The following is a 16,973-nucleotide window of genomic DNA, read 5'->3' on the forward strand; positions in this document are numbered from 1 at the left end:
CAGCATCTCAAGGGAAGAAACGTGATAGATCTCCCTCACCTGGGCCACCCCCTGAGTCAGTTCAGGGTTGGGCAGAGGATAAGGAAGAAGTAGCTGATGGTGACCCTATGGAAGGTCAAGCTGAGGTTTCCACTTCTGGGGAGTCAGGGTCAGAGGAGTCTCTATCTACCTCTCAGACCCAGAGACTTTTTGATCAGTCTCTTACTGAAATGGTCCGGTCTGGATACAAATTTCCTCCCCTAGATACAGCTGCAGTCTCTTTTTTCTCTCTAGGCTCATTGCGCCCTACTCATAGTCCTCAGACGTTTCCCATACATCCACTCTTGGAGCAAGAAATGTATAAAAATTGGGACCATCCTGATAGGATTTTTGTTCCTCCCAAAAGGTTTTCATTATTGCAACCTATGGAGGAAAATTTTACTAAGAAATGAGAAATGGAATAGACCCTCTGTGGATGCTTCTATTTCTGCGCTTAACAAGAGTTTAACCTGTCCTGTGGATAATGCCCAGGTTTTTAAAGATCCAGCAGATAAGAAGTTGAAATCCTTATTGAAAGCCTCCTTTGCGGTTGCAGGTTCTGTGATACAACCAGCAGTAGCAGCCATAGGAGTTTGTCAGTCTTTGAAAGACTGTATGAAGCGAGTGGCCAAGACAGGTCCTTCTCAAGGAGAGTCTGTGGAAGATCTGTTAGATCTACCTCGCACTTTATGTTTTGCAATGGATGCTCTTACGGATTCCATAAGGCAAATGTCATGATTTACTCTGATATCAGTGTATATGCGCAGAATCCTTTGGTTAAAAAACTGGTCTGCGGAATTACCATTTAAAAAATTACTGTCTGGCTTCCCTTTTCAGGGAGAAAGCCTTTTTGGTGATGATCTGGATAAGTATATCCAAAAGATCTTGGGGGGGGGGGGGGGGGGGAGTACGTTGCTATCCGTAAAAAGGAAGAGCAAGAGTCCTTCTTTTAAAATCCCCAGCACTCATAATACCAGTACTTATACCTCCAGACAGTAGCGATGGCCTCAATCATCTGGATCCAAGCCTTCAGGGCAGGGTCAGAAAAAGCCCTGAACCCAGAAATCAGCCAAGTCTTCTACTAAGCCCTCTCTGTGAAGAGGCGCCCCCACTCACGTGGGTGGGGGGAAGGCTGCAGCAGTTCTCAAAGGTTTGGGTGGAATCGATCCAAGACAACTGGGTTATCTCCACCATTTCACAAGTGTACAAACTAGAATTTCGGTTGGTCCCGTATACCCGGTTTATAAGGTCAAGTTTACTGACAGATCCCCTAAAAAGAAGGTCTCTCTTTCTGGCATTGGACCAGCTGAAGGCTCAAAAAGTGATAATAGAGGTTCCCGGAGGATGAAAAGTTCAAGGGTTTTTACTCAAACCTGTTCATAGTCCCCAAACCAAACGAGAATGTGAGACCTATTCTGGATCTCAAAGCTTTAAACCAGTTTCTGAACGTTCGTACTCTCCAGATGGAGTTCATTTATTCAGTCATAGCTGCAAGTACTCCATTCAAGTACAACATTTTAAGTACAGTGAAGAGATATTGCAGGAGACTGAAGAGATTGAAGAGATACTGAAAGAGATTGGCTTGGAGTTTGCAACTGACTTATCTGTGTTTCTTTTTGCTGACCATTTCTTGAGAAGAGGAAAGGAATTTGGTCAGGTGTCTGCTATTGTGCATTTGCTAATGAGACCAGCTCATTAAGGTGTTACATTTGTTGCTGGGGGAGGAGCTGTGAAGGAGTGAGTGTATATATAGAGACATACTCATTAGCTGGCCTAATTCATTAGCTGCAAGTACTCCATTCAAGTACAACATTTTAAGTACAGTGAAGAGATATTGCAGGAGACTGGAGAGATTGAAGAGATACTGAAAGAGATTGGCTTGGAGTTTGCAACTGACTTATCTGTGTTTCTTTTTGCTGACCATTGCTTGAGAAGAGGAAAGGAATTTGGTCAGGTGTCTGCTATTGTGCATTTGCTAATGAGACCAGCTCATTAAGGTGTTACATTTGTTGCTGGGGGAGGAGCTGTGAAGGAGTGAGTGTATATATAGAGACATACTCATTAGCTGGCCTAATTCATTAGCTGCAAGTACTCCATTCAAGTACAACATTTTAAGTACAATGAAGAGATATTGCAGGAGATAGTCAGGAGGTAGGCTGGAAGGTGGAAAAAAGAAAAAAAAAAAAAAGGTAAGATTTGTTTGACTTAAATGTACAATTTTTTTTTTCTCTTCTCTCCTCTTTAAAATGGCAGACTTGGTTCAGTGCAGGAATTGTTGTGCATTTATTTCATGTTCCACTCTTTAGAGATTCAGATGCTGTCAGATCTGTAGACAATTCTCCTTACTGCAGCAGGAAATTGCATTTTTGAAATCAGAGATATTTAAATTATCTGTTAAACAAACTCCAGCTGCGACTGCTGCAATGCCACTGCCACAGAGGAACCCCAGAAATGGCAGATGGGTTACTGTAGGTTCTGGAAGACTTAGAGTGGTGGAAAGAAGACATGTCCCACAGTCGGTGGTTCTCCAAAATTCATTTGCAGCACTCTCAGAATGTAAGGACAACATGGATATGGACTCAAGCATAGAGGGTGAGAAACCATCGACTCCTATGTCTAATGTATGCAAGACTGCAGCCAAGGACAAAAAAGATAAAGTGAAGTCTCAAAGGAAGCAGCTGTTGCTGGGTGATTCAATCATAAGAAGTGTGGAGCTTAAAGAAAATGGTTTTGTGAGATGTCTCCCTGGTGCTACTGCTAGACGAGATAGAAGACGTATTATTAATATTGTTAAGCAAGCAAAGCAGGAAGGGGACGTGGATGTTCTTGTCCATCTAGGGACAAATGACCTGGCTTGCAATGAAGTGTCAGACAGAGGTGAAAAAATCTTTTATCACACTTGGTAATGACGTACAGCATTTTGCATCCACCATTTCATTTTCTGAAGTTCTGCCTGTGCATAATGTTCAGAATGATAGGCAGAGGCGCATAAAGGAGTTCAACATATGGCTTAGTAAATGGTGTCAAGATAAGATAAGACATTCTTCAGATATATAAATGAAAAAAGGAAATTAAAACAAGGAATATCTAAATTAAAAACAAAGGATGGGAGGTATGTAGAAGAGAATAAAGGGCTAGCTGACTGCCTTAATGAATACTTCTGTTCAGTTTTTACAGAAGAAAAAGAAGAAGGACCTCCACTTGAAAGGATGACTAATGGATCGTTTCATGCATGTGTCTTTACAGAGGAAGACGTTCTAAGATTGCTGTCTAAAGTGAAGACAAATAAGTCACAGGGTCCTGATGAGATACACCCAAAATTATTAAAAGAGCTTAGTGGTGAGCTGGCAAAACCATTAACAGATGTATTTAACCAATCATTAGTAACAGGAGTCGTCCCGGAAGATTGGAAATTGGCAAATGTCGTGCCCATTCACAAGAAGGGTAGTAGGGAGGAATCGAGCAACTATAGACCAGTGAGTCTGACATCAATAGTAGGCAAATTAATGGAAACCCTATTAAAGGATAGGATTGTGGAACATCTTCAATCCCATGGATTGCAAGATGAAAAACAACATGGGTTTACTTCAGGGAGATCATGTCAAACAAATCTTATAGATTTTTTTGACTGGGTGACTAAAATAATAGACGGTGGAGGTGCAGTAGACATTGCATATCTAGATTTTAGTAAGGCTTTTGACACTGTCCCACATAGAAGACTTATCAATAAACTGCAGTCATTGAGCATGGACTCCCATATTGTTGAGTGGATTAGGCAGTGGCTGAGTGACAGACAACAGAGGGTTGTAGTCAATGGAGAACATTCAGAACAAGGTCATGTTACCAGTGGGGTACCTCAGGGATCTGTACTGGGACCAATTTTGTTTAATATCTTCATAAGTGATATTGCAAAAGGCCTCGATGGTAAGGTTTGTCTTTTTGCTGATGACACGAAGATATATAACAGAGTTGATGTTTCTGGAGGGAAACGCCAAATGGAAAAGGATTTAGGAAAACTAGAAGAATGGTCAGAACTCTGGCAACTGAAATTTAATGTGGATAAGTGCAAGATAATGCACCTGGGGCGTAAAAACCCAAGGGCAGAATATAGAATATTTGACACAGTCCTGACCTCAGTATCTGAGGAAAGGGATTTAGGAGTAATTATTTCAGAAGACTTAAAGGTGGGAAGACAATGTAATAGAGCAGCACGAAATGCCAGCAGAATGCTTGGATGTATAGGGAGAGGTATAAGCAGTAGAAAGAGAGAAGTGCTTATGCCACTGTACAGAACACTGGTGAGACCTCACTTGGAGTATTGTGCGCAGTACTGGAGGCCATATCTCCAGAAGGATATAGATACTCTAGAGAGAGTTCAGAGAAGAGCTACTAAACTAGTACATGGATTGCAGGAAAAAACTTACCAGGAAAGGTTAAAGGACCTTAACATGTATAGCTTGGAAGAAAGAAGAGACAGAGAGGATATGATAGAAACTTTTAAATACATAAAGGGAATCAACTCGGTAAAGGAGGAGAACATATTTAAAAGAAGAAAAACTACCACAAGAGGACACAGTTTTAAATTAGAGGGGCAAAGGTTTAAAAGTAATATGAGGAAGTATTACTTTACTGAGAGAGTAGTGGATGCATGGAATAACCTTCCTGCAGAAGTGGTAGCTGCAAATACAGTGAAGGAGTTTAAGCATGCATGGGATAGGCATAAGGCTATCCTTCATATAAGATAGGGCCAGGGACTATTCATAGGATTCAGATATATTGGGCAGACTAGATGGGCCAAATGGTTCTTATCTGCCGACACATTCTATGTTTCTATGTTTCATAGCCTCCCTGCGGGGAGAGGAATTTCTAGAATCCATAGACATCAAGGATGCATATTTTCACGTGCCTATATTCCAGGCTCTTTAAAGGTTCCTTCGCTTTGCAATAGAGAACCATCATTTTCAGTTTGTGGCCCTGCCCTTTGGGTTAGTCACAGCTCCAAGAGTTTTCACAAAGATCCTAGCACCAGCATTGGCTGTTCTAAGGTCCTGAGGGGTATCTATAATAGGATATCTGGACAATCTATTACTAATAGATCAATTGGCTTTGGCTCTATGCCAAAATGTCCATCAGACAGTATAGTTCTTAGAAAGTCTGGGTTGGATACTGAACTTAGTAAAGTCAGCATTACAGCCGGTACAGCGTCTGGAATATCTGGGTCTTCTTGTGGACACAGCACAGGCAAAGATATTCTTGCCAGCAAGAAAGGTCGCAGACCTGAAGGATCAGGTTTAGTCCGTAGTAAGGCTGAGATATCCTTCTGTACGTCTTTGCATGAGGTTATTAGGGAAGATGGTGTCTGCATTCGAGGGGGGGGGGGGGTACCAGACGTAGATCTGTTGGCATCCAGGTTTAACAACAAGTTAAAGAAATTTGTGTCCAGGACCAGGGATCCACTCGCAGTCATAGTGGATGCTTTGGTGACTCCTTGGGAGGAGTATTCTCTGATATATGCCTTTCCTCCAATGCGGCTGATACCTCGTCTATTTCGCAGAATCCAGCTAGAGGGGAAACCAGTGATTCTGGTAGCTCCAGCATGGCCGAGGAGGGTTTGGTTTGCATAAATCCAAAGACTGGCTGTGACGAGGCCTTGGGCCTTTCCACTGCGTCTGGACCTACTCTCTCAAGGTCCGATATTCCACCCTGCTGTGCAGTCTCTAAATTTGATGGCTTGGCTATTGAAGCCTTAATATTGAAGGTGCGGGGTGTATCTGGCCCTGCAGTTCATACACTGATAAAAGCTAGAAAGCCAGTCTCTAGAAACATTGATTACAAAGGCTACAAATCCTACATTGCCTGATGTGAGGCCAGGAAATGGCATCCCGCAATTATATCATTGGGAGAATTCTAGCTTTCCTTCAAGCAGGTGTAGATATGAAGTTAGCCTTGAGCACTATCAAAGGGCAGATTTCAGCCTTATCGGTTTTCTTCCAGGAACCGATCGCTTCCCATTCGTTGGTTCAGACCTTTGTCTGGGGAATGTTACGTTTGCTTCCGCCTGTGAAGCCACCATTATGTCCTTGGGACCTAAATTTGGTGTTGGCAGTTTTGCAAAAACAGCCTTTTGCGCCTCTTGGGCAAGTTCCCCTGGTTCTTTTGACCAGAAAACTAGTCTTTTTGATTGCTATAATTTTAGCTAAATGGGTATCGGAACTAGCAGCTCTTTCTTGTAAAGAGCCATTCTTGATATTTCATCAAGATAGGGTGATTTTACATCCACACCCAGGTTTTTTTGCCCAAGATGGTGTCCCCCTTTCGTTTGAATCGGGACATTATACTACCTTTCTTTTTCCAGATCCTCACTCAGAGGAAGAAAAATTATTGCATTCTCTTGATGCAATGCATGCACTAAGGGTTTAACTTACAGGAAACAGCTTGGATTTGTAAGTCTGAGAGCTTGTTTGTGCTGCAGAAGGCCCCAGAAAGGGGTTGGCAGCATCTAAATCTATGATTTCTTTTTGGATTCACCAGGTTATTTCCCAGGCATATGATTTAGTAGGGAAGGTTCGACCTTCTCCTGTAAAGGCACATTCTACCGGAGGAGTAGGTGCCTCTTGGGCACATCGCCATCAAGCCTCTATGGCTTAGATTTGCAAGGCCGGGACCTGATCATCGATGCATACGTTCACTCATTTCTATCGAGTGGATGTTGGGACCCTGGAGGAATCTGCTTTTGGCCGCAGTGTTCTGCAGGCAGTGGTGTAATCCTTTTTTTGGGGTCAGATTGCTGTATTTTTTGTTGTCCCCCTCCCCTCAGATATTACATTTTTTTAGACTTTAATATGCTTTAAATTGCAGTTTCTTTTTTATATACACTATACTGTCAAAAGTATTGGGACATTTGCCTTTACACACACATAAACTTTAATGACATCCCAGTCTTAGTCCCTAGGGTTCAGTAATGAGTTGGCCCACCCTCTGCAGCTATAACAGCTTCAACTCTTCCGGGTAGGATGTCCACAAGGTTTAAAAGTGTGTCTATGGGAATGTTTGACCATTCTTCCAGAAACACATTTGTGAGGTCAGGCACTGAATTTGAATGAGAAGACCTGGCTCGCAGTCTCTGCTTTAATTCATTCCAAAGGTGTTCTATCGGGTTGAGGTCAGGACTCTGTGCAGGTCAGTCAAGTTCCTCCACTCCAAACTCGCTTATTTATGTCTTACACAGAGTCCTGACCTCAACAGATTGAACATCTTTGAACACCTTTGGAATGATCTATAGCAGAGACTGCAAGCAAGGCCTTCTTGTCCAACATCAGTGCCTGACCTCACAAATACGCTTCTGGAAGAATGGTCAAACTTTCCCAAAGACACACTCCTAAACCTTGTGGACAGTCCTCCCATAAGAGTTGAAGCTGTTATAGCTGAAAAGGGTGGGCCAACTTAATATTGAACCCTATGGACTAGGATTGGGATGCCATTAAATTTCATGTGCGTGTAAAGGCAGGTGTCCCAATACTTTTGAGAATATAGTATATTACGTTTAAGTGCAAAGTAAATTATGGAAGTTTTACATTTTTTAAATTTTAAAATTGTTTGTTATGAAGTAGAGTTCCACTCCAGACTAAAATGTCCTTCTAGTGCTAAACTTTATATATAGTTTCCATGCCTGAGTATCAGTGTCCAGATGTGCCTTGGCTACCCTGGTCAGTAGTAACATGACACATAGTTTTATAAGCAATGTGTGATTCTCAGTTTAATAAAAACACATTTTTATTGTTTATTTCCTCTGGTTTCTACAGCAACTACCTTGCACCACAGGAAAGAGATGCCGGTATGTGAGTGTTTATAGAGTGACGAGAATCGTGATACCTTCCCTCACAGGACATAACAGGTTTTGTTGCCTCATAATTAAATATGTACTAAATAGATCCTAATAAAGCATAAAAAAGGCGTTGAAAGTTTCATGCAATACTTTCCTGTAGTATATACTCTTATTCTTTGACAACACACATTTCTCTAATGTCCCCAAAGAGGCAGTAGAAAAATTAGCTATCAATTCACAGATGATGTAGGTTAGTTTTAACCAAATTTGGCTGACATTATGTCTGCGGTCTATAGCTTATTATGGACATGCATTCTGGCACAGGTAGCCATTGAGTGTGGAGAGCAGAAAAAAAACTGTCACTGTTGTCCTACACATGACCATACCTAGCTAAAGTCTCTCCAATCAAGGTGCAGCTTGACCATCATCTTGGTAAGGATTTTGGTGAAGACTAAAGCCTGGTACACACAACTAGTTTTTTTTTTTACGTTCAATCGAGCATGGCTGAACGGAAAAATGTCGGCCCGGCTGCAGTACACATGGGCCCAGATGTCAGCCGGTTTCTTTTGAACATGCCGAAGCCGCCCGTTTTTCGACCGATGTGTACTAGGCTTAACTCTTGGAACAGCAAAATGTGGAAAAAAGTGCAGCGCTAATAAATACTAGCAATATAAACGTGTATATATATAAACCAAGAAAGGTAAATACAAATAAATAGCAAAATGAATAAAAGTGAACATCAAATCAACAGTCCCATATGTGAAGTGAAAAAAACAGTCCACAACGGTGATAATTGAAGTGCTCACTGGATCCCAACACCAACAAGATATAGAGATATATTGTGCTCACCAGAACGATAGGACTCAAAATGCCATATAGCATATGAGTCAAATCAGCTTGTTGTACAATGGATGGATAATCCGAAAGGGATGACTGAGGTCACTGATGTTGAGGTGAAGAGGTAATAGCAGATATGAACCGTCACACCAGAGAGGCTCTCACTCCGTCAGATGGCCAGAAAGGAACCAAAAAACAAGGGAGCACAAAATAGTGTAACACTGCTAAAATTTTAATTAAATAAAAATACACCAAATTGCACTTACAAACATCTCGTGGTAAAGAGCGTATACAGATGCAAAGGTAGGCTGTCAGCAGCGTGGCCTTGACGCGTTTCAGCATAAATGCTTTTTTCAAAAGATAGTGCCATTTGCTTTTCACTTTAACTCTTGGAACACCCTTAAAAGGGTGAGTTAAAATAATGTAATCTTTATAGTAGAACTCAAATTAGAACTATTATATTTTTTAACATGACCATATAGATAGCCACCTCTAGCATGCCTAAAAAATTCAATGGTCTTATAGTCCAAAGCACTTGCTATATGTTTTCTTTGGCTCCAACCAGTGGTTTGCTTCAGTAAATATGGCAAACATACCCAATGCAACCCTTTCAAATATAGTACCTTTCATCTTAACTATTACTCTTGAGCCCTAAACCTGTGTTGTCTTGTCTTGTTAGATTTTTGGGATAAAATAAACACTATCATTGGTGCTCCTTTTCCCCTATGTGGATTTTCTCTAATTTAGCCTTTAATGCAGTGGTCACCAAACCGTTGCCCTTGAGCTGTATACTACCCTTTGCCTGTCTTTACTTGGCTTCTGGGGCACTATTTTTCCCATTGAACCAAAAAATTGGGCACTAATTCCCCCCCACTGACCCCAATAGTAAGGCACAAGTTCCTCTCTTGAACACCATTGATGGGGCACTATTATTTCTACTGACACACAATTCCTCCCACTGATACCAACTATGGTCACAGTTTCCACCAATTACATCAATGATGGGGTAGTAGTCCTCCTACTGATACAAAAGATAGGGCATTGATCCTTCCAATGACACCAAGGATAAAGCATTATTCCTCCTTAAACTGACCCAAGGCACTGGGTCAATTTTTACTCCCACTCATCACAAAGCCAGGGAGTTGTTTACTTCCAGTGGCCATTGATGTTGGAGCAATCTCTACTCCTACAGGCCACAATTTAGCCTCCTAAATCTGAAGAATATGAAACTGTCCCTTTGTTTGAGTTGAGGATCCCTGCTCTAGAGTTTTTTCATGCATGAGAGCTGCCTAACCAGAGTCACTGAGTTCTAAACAAAAGACTTTATAGCATTGCAAGATCTATCCCTATGTAGGAAGGGGGGGGGGGGGGGGCAGATGACACAGCAATCTCTTCCTCTGCCAATCAGAAAATGCCTTTTATTCACTGGAAATAATACAAGGTGTTCTCTGAAAGGTGAAAGTGCAGAGTGAGTTTCCCCCCGCATGCAGTGCACAGAGAGTAAAAAACACTTGGAAGATTATAGGTATCACTGTATATAGCGCTGACTACTACAGTGATTTTCAGCATCCCCAGTGGTCCTCTGGATAATGCATATGAATAATTACCCTGAGCCAAGCTGGACCAATGTAAGTTTTTTAAAAAAAGGTTAACTCCTAGAGTTCCACTTTAATGTCTAGCTCTAACAAAAACTCTTGTTTTAGCTTTAAATATAGTGCGGTAGGATTAGAAGCTTCCCATACTAGCTTCCTACATTTTTTTTCATAAAATATGCAATTTTTCACAATATGACAAACCAGTATCTGAAGTATGAACAATAACAAATATCATGCAAGGAAAGTATTACAAGAAATACTAATGTACCATATGGTAACAAATAGGACAAGTACAAAGTGCTTGTAAGGTCAAGCCAACCTCCCCATGTGTTTAGGGAGAGAAATAATCAAGAGGTATCTTAGGAGCTTAGAGAAACTCAGTGATACAGCACATGGGATTTAGGGTGTTGGAAAAGTCGGGACAAAAGTAAGCAAAGAGAAATTAGATGGCTAAAGGATAATTGAAGGAAGAAACATAAATTAGGTTGATGCAAAAGCAAAAAGAATTAAAAGAAGTAGAGAAAAAAATGGAAAATAGGGCTCAGATGGTGGGTTTTTAATAAGCCATGTTTCTTTTATGACCACTATATGAAAAATTAGGTTGATCACAAGTAATTCCATTCTGCTAACATTTTTTGAAATGCTTACATTCGCTAAAAGGCTTTGCTAACCCCACAATGTCCACATCAAACCCTGTTAACTTCCACATCCTAGCTTCTCTGTCTTTCTGTTTTTTTTTCTATCCCCCACCCCCATCTAGACCCTAGTGAAAAATTTCCTACAACCTTCTGCTCGTTCTTTTCCCCCAGCATTACCTTATCCTCCCCTGCTTATTTGTATATAATTTGTCAAAAAGTTTTCTGCATTTGACCTATCTTTCTTGAGGTTATCCACATTTAGTTCCTTAAGGTGTTGTTATCCCATTCCTTAGGACTGTCCACGTCATATTAAAAGAAGAACCCCAGTCCCCATTTCTTCCCTGCACACAACACTGGTATCTGGATACCTGTGGCGTCTGCATGTCTGCATGTATGCATGGGAAACCTTTCAATGCATGCACAGATGTACTGGTCTCTGCTGGTTCTCAAAGCCCTGCGATACATCCGCACCACGCCCCTCAGAAAAACTGTCTCCTGGGATGTGTTATGTAGACCTCCGAGAAGGCAGCAGGGAAGAAACGGGAGTTACAACTTAATTTTTGCCTATAAACAAATAAGAAAAGTACCTCTCTAATGCTCCTATCACTGATATTAGCCAACATAACATGTAAATTAAATGGTGCAGAATGATCATATAAAACAGCTTGTCAGGCTACAATATACTATAGAAAAATGGCAACCGATTGCACACAGGATGAAAATTCACTGGGACTTAAACTAAACAAGGTAATGTAAGATGGCTTCAGCTCTGTTCTCCATCCAAGGAAGAGGTCCCTCAGATGCATGTGGACAGGGCCTTAACAACCAATTGGGGGACTCACTAGTAGCTGGAAGCTACAGACATGTAAAATTATCGGTAAGACAACCGTCAAGCACTCCCTATTCCACATGTTTGGCTAACATTCCAGACTGCGGTACAGTCAAAGTATAACACTTGATGATGCCTGCGCTTACAGGCTGGGGCTGCAGTGAAATCCATGGTAAGGCAACACTCTAACTTAGAAATGAGACGGTTCCTCTTGCATAGTTAACCCTTTGTGTGTGCTTCATTTCCCGTAACTTTTCCCAATGGATACAGCAATTCTGAGTGGGTACTGTGAAGCCTGTACCCCACTCCACCAGCACAGCCTGATGCTTTATTTTTGGTAAATATTATATTATATTATTGTATAAAATATAAGGTTGCCTTGAATGAATAGATACCAAACATGTCAAGATTTAAAATTGAGCACACCTGTAAAATGGTAACAAACTAAGGTACCTAAAATTGTTCACAGGTGACACTTTAAAAGTCTTTGAATGTGATGAGTTTGCAGTTAAATAAGAAGTCTGGCTCTAGAATTATTGATTTCATTTTTACATTTACAGTGATAACTCATATGTGTGGTGCAATGAACATTTACATATGCGTGCCTGGACCTACATGGACATTTGCATTTGAATGACACACGGAGGGACAGGGGGGCGTTGACATTTTTAAATTAATTTTTTTAGATTTACTTCAATTTTTTTACACTTTTTTTTTTAATAAATGTATTTATTGTTTTCAAAATACAAAAACACAAATTCATATCAGATATAAAACAGTACATCACCCAATTATTTCCCTACCCCCCACCCTCCCTATTTTACCCTTTACCCCCCCCCCCCCGACTACTTCCTTGAATCTATTTTTCTTATTGCCTATTCTTTATTCCACTTAGTATATCCCTTTGTTTTCTTGAAGTCTATCCAATCCTCCCAGGTGTCTTCCCACTCTATAGTCTCGTCATCCTCCCACTCTTTTACGTATTCCAATATTCTTATTTTTTCTACTCTTCTTACCCAATCGCCTAATGTCCGTGCTTCGCTTCTCTGCCAGAATAATGGGATCAAACCCTTTGCAGCGTTCATCAAATGGGGAATTAATGTCACTTTATATTGTTTTATTGAACTTTTTGTGCTGTGGAATAGACAGAACCAAGGATCTTCTTTAATCTCTATTTTTGTAATTTCTTTAATTTGAGCTAGAACCTCCTTCCAGAATTTTTTTATTTTTGGGTATTCCCACCATAGATGGGCCATTGTGCCAACTTCTATACAACCCCTCCAACAATATTTTGATTTCTCTTTTTGATAATTGTGGGTTCTATCTGGGGTATTGTACCGTCTTGCGATGCATTTATAGTTCATTCCTGCTGTGTTCACATCTACTGAAGAACTGTGTATTAATCTAAGACTTGTTCCTAGGTGATAATCTTTATTCCGTATTCCTATTTCCTTTTCCCATTTTTCAATGTATGGCGGTACCCTCGGACCCATCATGCCCACCAATATTTTATATATATTTGAAATACTGTTCTTGTATTTTTCATAATAGCAGATTTCTTCGAATGGGAGCAATTCGTCTCCCGATCTTAACGGTTTTGGTAGGATGGACACGAAATGTTTTAGCTGACAATACCGCCATTCATTTATCTTCCATTTTTTTTGTTTTGAATTATTTATTGTACACAATTTCCCCTTTTCTATAATGTCCCTAACCCGTGCGACCTCATCTGTGATCCAACTTCCTCCCATCTTTTTTTGACCTGGTGGGAAAAAATTAGTATCTCTTAAAGGAATTAATGGTGAATTGTATTTCCATTTATTTTTTTTGTGAATTATATCCCAGATTCCTATTGCGTGATGTGTAATCAAATGTGTATTAATATTCAGTTTCCTATATTGTGAAGGGATCCATATAATTTTCCCTAATTGGGTGCAACTCATAGTGCATTCTATTTTTACCCAACTTTTTTCATTTTTTAACTTCCCCCATTCCATCACTCTAATATTTTTTGAAGTCTGGAACCGCTAGGCCTCCTTGATTCGTGCCCTTTGTTAGTACTGTAAATTGTATTCTGGGTTTTCCCTTTTTCCAAATAAATTTGGAGACTAGAGATTTCAGTGTTTTAAAATATACTTGAGGAATTGGTATTGGTAACATTTGGTATTTGTAGGCTATTTTCGGTAGTAATGGCATCTTGATAATATTAATTCTTCCTATCCAGGATAACTGTCTATGTGAGATCCTATTTAACTCCGTTTTAACTTAGTTTAGCAGTGGTATATAATTTTCTGGTATATAATTATAAATTGGAAAGTTCTCCGTGTTTCTTTTGAATTTCCATCAGATTTGGGAGAGTAACTCTTGGATTGGAGATATAAAGCAAAACATCGTCCGCAAATGCGGCTACTTTATGTTCCACATCCCCAACCGTCACTCCCGTAACATCTGGACACCTCCTAATTGTTGCCAGGAGGGGTTCCAGAGAAAGAACAAACAACAGTGGGGAAAGGGGGCATCCCTGCCTCGTTCTTTTAGACATCCCAAATGGCTCGGAGTGGGTCCCGTTTACCCTCACCTTGGCTGTAGGGTGGCTATACAGTGTTTTTATCCAAGCCATCATTTTTGCTCCAATACCCAATTCCTCCAAAGTTTTAGTCATAAATTCCCAGCCTACTCTGTCAAATGCCTTTTCTGCATCTATTGACAGTATTGGTCCCTGGGATCCACTCCTTGCCATCTGCTGCATCAATAGACGTGTTCTTACTCTGTTGTCTCTTCCCTGTCTCCCCGGTATAAAACCCACTTGGTCGCTATGTACCCATTTCATCATCAGGCTTTTCAGCCTGGTTGCCAATACTTTTGCAAAAAGTTTTGTATCTATAATTAATAATGAAATGGGTCTATAGCTTGAACATGTTGTAGCGTCTTTTCCTTCCTTCAGGATTATTGTAATTGAAGCTAGGAGGGCTTCTTTACTCATTTCATATCCTTGACCTAGGTCATTAAAGTAATCTTTTAGTTTGGGTATTAATAGGTCTTTATACTTTTTATAATAGTTCACTATAAACCCATCTGGTCCGGGACTTTTTCCTGAATTCGTAGTATTAAGGGCTGTTTTTATTTCTTCCTCTGTGATTGGGGCCTCTAACTGATCTAATTCATCTTGTTGTATTTTGGGAAGTCTCGCCTCTCTTAGATATTTTTGAATTTTACTTATTTTATTCAGGTCCTTCTTGTCTGCTGATTCTTTAATATTATAGAGTTTCCCATAATAATCCTGAAACACCTTTGCTATATCAGCAGTTGAATATACTATTTCCCCCTTGTCGTCTCTTATCCTCTCTATGTAGTTCATTGTTTTCTTTCTTTTTAATTCCCTCGCCAGTTTCTTCCCAATCTTGTTTTTCCATTGATAGTTCTCTTTAATGGCTTTATTATTACCCTGTCTTATTCCTTGTAACAATAATTCTTTTAGTTCCTCTCTTCTTATTTCTAGTTGATGTTGAATCTCTATATTCTGTGTATCTTTATGTCGTTGTTCTAGATCATAGATGTCTTTTATCAGTCTGTCTTTTTTTTCCACTCTCTCTTTTTTCCTCCTGGCCCCTTTAGAAATTAGAATCCACCTCATGTAAGCTTTTTGGGCCTCCCACAGTATGTTTTTTGGGGTTTCTTCCTTTTCATTTATCTGAAAGTATAGTTCTATTTCTTTTCTAATTTCTTCTCCCCATTTTTTATCTCTCAGTAATTCCTCATTTAATCTCCAGGTGTTGGGTTTGATCTGGCCCCCTGCTATTTTCAGCTTCATCTTGACTGGGGCATGGTCCGACCATGTCTCGATCCTATTTTTAACCTCTGTCACTGCCTCTAAACCCCTGTGTTCAATCAATATATGGTCGATCATCGAGTGAGTCTTATGCAAAGAGGAGTAGAATGTGTAATCCCGTTCTTTTGGGTGTAACACTCTCCATGTATCCAAGAGTTGATATTGGAATAACTTCTTTTTAATCATTTTCAGATGTGATGTTCTACTTCTCTGTGTGTTCGACGTGATGTCTACCTCAGGGTCAAAACAAAAATTAAAATCTCCGGCCACTATCACCCACCCCTTTTTAAACTCCACTAATTTATCTAATATTTTTCCAAGGTACCTCATGGGTTTGTCATTTGGGCAATATATATTTACCAAGGTCACCTCTCTTGAAAACAGTCTTCCTTTCAAAAAGAGGAATCTACCTTCATTATCTGTCATCCTCCCTTCCAGGGTAAACTGTATTCCTCTTGCTATTCCTATGGCCACCCCCTTTGCTTTTTTTGTTGTGGAGTCTGCATAATACCAGCTTGGGTGAGCCTTCGAATAAAGCCTAGTGTTGGATGAGTGTGGGATATGAGTTTCCTGTAGGAAGACTATATTAGCTTCCATATTTTTAATTTCTTTCATAATTCTTTGTCTTTTTTCTGGGGAGTTCAGACCTCTGACGTTATACGTTACAAGGTTTATCTCTGTCATCGAATTCCTAATTGTGAGTTTATATATCTATCTTTCTTTCTTGGTCACTTGATGAAGAGAAATTATTTCCTGTTGAATAATAGAATAGGCATATAGGGCAGTAGTTGTCTTTTCCCAGTCCCCCCTCCCTCCCTCCACCCCATCCCCCTCTCCTCCCCCCTTCCGCCTCCCCCATCCTTCCCTCCACCCCACCCCCACATCTCCCCTCCCCCCCATCTCTCCCCCCTCCATTGGCGGACTTTTGCCTGCCCCTTGATGGGTTTTTGGCCCTCGCCCTTTGGACCTTTCCAGTCGATCTACTCCCTCCCTCCTTGTATCGACTTTCTCCCCTGGGGTGGGGCTCTGCACCTGTACACGTGGCTCCCCTCCCTTCTTCCCTGGAGCCATATTGGAGAAGAGTTATTGAGTTCCCCAGCATCCCATCCAGTCTCTTAATTCTCTCTTTATCTTATTTGCCACTTTAACGTAAGTGTGTATATGCTATACATGTAGGTTCCTCATGCAAACTAGAAATCATTGCAGTAGTCTCTGCTACTACAGGGATCACCTGCTGTCTTCTGGATCCCTTGCCGTGTAGTTGCTCTACTGCATAGTTATCACAGAGTTTGCCTGCCTCGGCTTTGGCACCATTCAAGCTTTGCATGTCTTTTCAGCAAATGCTAGGCATTCTCTGATTGAACAAGGTGGAGAGGTGGGCCAATAACACCTAATTCCAGCC

General features: G+C 40.6%; 1 protein-coding gene across 1 annotated transcript in view; it reads left to right on the forward strand.

Annotated features, from left to right (window-relative positions):
• The first annotated feature begins 7,831 nt into the window (after positions 1–7,831).
• Positions 7,832–16,973, forward strand: part of FAAP20 (FA core complex associated protein 20) — a 546,873-nt gene continuing 537,731 nt past the window's right edge. The window contains exon 1 of the mRNA XM_082274236.1: positions 7,832–7,852. The gene's annotated coding sequence lies outside the window, so the exon portion shown is untranslated. The remainder of the gene's footprint in view (positions 7,853–16,973) is intronic.

The sequence above is a fragment of the Pelophylax lessonae genome, assembly GCF_965119305.1.
Source record: "Pelophylax lessonae genome assembly, chromosome: 12".
Taxonomy (NCBI): Eukaryota; Metazoa; Chordata; class Amphibia; order Anura; family Ranidae; genus Pelophylax; species Pelophylax lessonae.